The sequence below is a fragment of the Bubalus bubalis genome, chromosome 2 (assembly GCF_019923935.1).
Source record: "Bubalus bubalis isolate 160015118507 breed Murrah chromosome 2, NDDB_SH_1, whole genome shotgun sequence".
Classification (NCBI taxonomy): domain Eukaryota; kingdom Metazoa; phylum Chordata; class Mammalia; order Artiodactyla; family Bovidae; genus Bubalus; species Bubalus bubalis.
Window position 1 is genome coordinate 81,898,711 of NC_059158.1, and position 2,086 is coordinate 81,900,796.

Genomic DNA, 2,086 nt, shown 5'->3' on the forward strand with positions numbered 1-2,086 from the left:
GAATAACTTCTTTCTGGAATAGGCATGGCCTCCTTCCCTCCACCTGAGCCCCGGACCCACTGTCGAGCAGATGAGCAGAGATGCCGCAGAGCCTCCAGTTGCCAGGCCACCTCCCAAGCGGAAAATATAATTCTCAGTAACTGCTTCAGATGGTCGCGGAGGCAGCGACACGCCTGCGCAGTGGGCGAAGTCGGCCTTGTGCGGTTCCTGCCAATTCTCGGTGCGACCTGGCCTGGGACTAGTTCTGCATTCTGTGAAAGAACTGAATGTGCCTCAGCTGCCGGAGCTGCTTAAGCAGTATTACCAGAGGCTCTTTCCAAATGCAAGGTACTATCGCTGGCTCAAATATGGCGGAGTGATAAAGAATTTCTAAGTTACTTTTGACACCATGGATTTTCATTCTCATTGAAGAGGATATTTACGTTCGCTATCACTCCTTCATCAACCAGAGAGATGGAAAGGATGATGTAGACAAGTGTTCTAAGTGCTGGGCTCTCATGACATTGGCGATATGCACCATAGACAGAGCACTGAAAGATTTAAGCATCATTTCTGGATGTATTCTGGAAGGAGAGGTTTTCATTGCTGGGTCTGGGATTAATCAGAAAATTGTCCTCTGAAATACTTTTTGGGATAGTTGAGTTATTGCGGCTAGTTAAAGGTGGTCAGGGCTTCCCCGGTGAGTCAGCAGTAAAGAATAGGCTTGCAATGCAGGAGAGCAGGGTTCGATCCCTGGCTTGGGAAGATCCCCTAGAGGAAGGCATGGCAACCCACTCCAGTATTCTTGCCTGGAGATTCTCATGGACAGAGGAACCTCATGGGCTGCAATCCATGAGGTGGCAAAGAGTTAGACAGGACTGAAGCAGCTTAGCACAAGCACAAAGGTTACAAAGTTCACTTAACTAAAGAAAGCACTGTTTTGTCAGAAAATCTATGCTTTGCTAAGCCACTTCAGTCTTGTCCGACTCTGTGCCACCCCATAGACGGCAGCCCACCAGGCTCCCCCATCCCTGGGATTCTCCAGGCAAGAACACTGGAGTGGGTTGCCATTTCCTTCTCCAATGCATGAAAGTGAAAAGTGAAAGTGAAGTCGCTCAATCGTGTCCGACTTGTAGCGACCCCATGGACTGCAGCCTACCAGGCGCCTCCGCCCATGGGATTTTCCAGGCAAGAGTACTGGAATGAGGTGCCAATAAACATAACTTTTAAAAATACATTGACTTGATATGGCTTGGTTGATCAAATATTCTTGAAAACAAGAAAGTTAGAATAAGATTTTAGCCCTTGTTTCTGAAACAATTCATGATGAACTTCAACAGAGCTTCCAAAATCACGGTTCACTTGAGGATTGGGAGCATTTGAAGAATGTAGCCAGTAGATGTCAGAATAACATTGAAAATGACAAATGTGGACTCTGGCTGGAGTGAGAGAGGCTCCAGTACTGTTTGCCACAGTGGGATATCAATGTTAGCAAAGGAATCAATCATTGACTAAAGAGCCCTTTTAAGTGTTCATCCTAATACATATTGCAGTGTGCTTATTGATTTACAGAAAGTAGATCAATTTATAGTTTCCACCATAAGCTCCATCTGCCATGAACTGGATACTATTTCCACTAGTGAAGAGGAAAAAGAGAAGTAAGCTGAATCTGATATCAAGCATAGAATCAGAGATTATAAGACAACCAGTCTAGCTCCTTATGCAAAAGTTTCTGAACAGTTTCTTAAAAGTTTAGATAAATCCTCCAAAGGAGAAGTTATCTTTCAGAAGAGTGATTTACAAACAGACTTCTGAACATAACAACTCCCTTCAAACCAGTGTGGCTATCTTCTACCTTCAACCAAGAATCAGATACTTCAAGAACCATTCCATAAATAGGACAGAACTATGTATGCATTTTTAACGCTCAAAGCAATTCTTTTTTCTTAAATGATTATGTTGAAAATATTCCTGAGACTACCGAAGGAGGAGAGTATCAGTTTTCCTGGAAGGAGCCATAATAGAAAAGATAAGTGGATTGCAGATAAACTGGTAAAATTTAGTATTATACAAAGATAATTCTAAGATTTCTTATATGAATATACAG

The 2,086-nt window shown here is 43.1% G+C and overlaps 1 pseudogene; it reads left to right on the forward strand.

Moving 5' to 3' along the window:
- Window positions 1–1,225: 1,225 nt before the first annotated feature.
- LOC102397979 lies at window positions 1,226–1,794 on the forward strand (annotated as a pseudogene).
- Window positions 1,795–2,086: the final 292 nt, after the last annotated feature.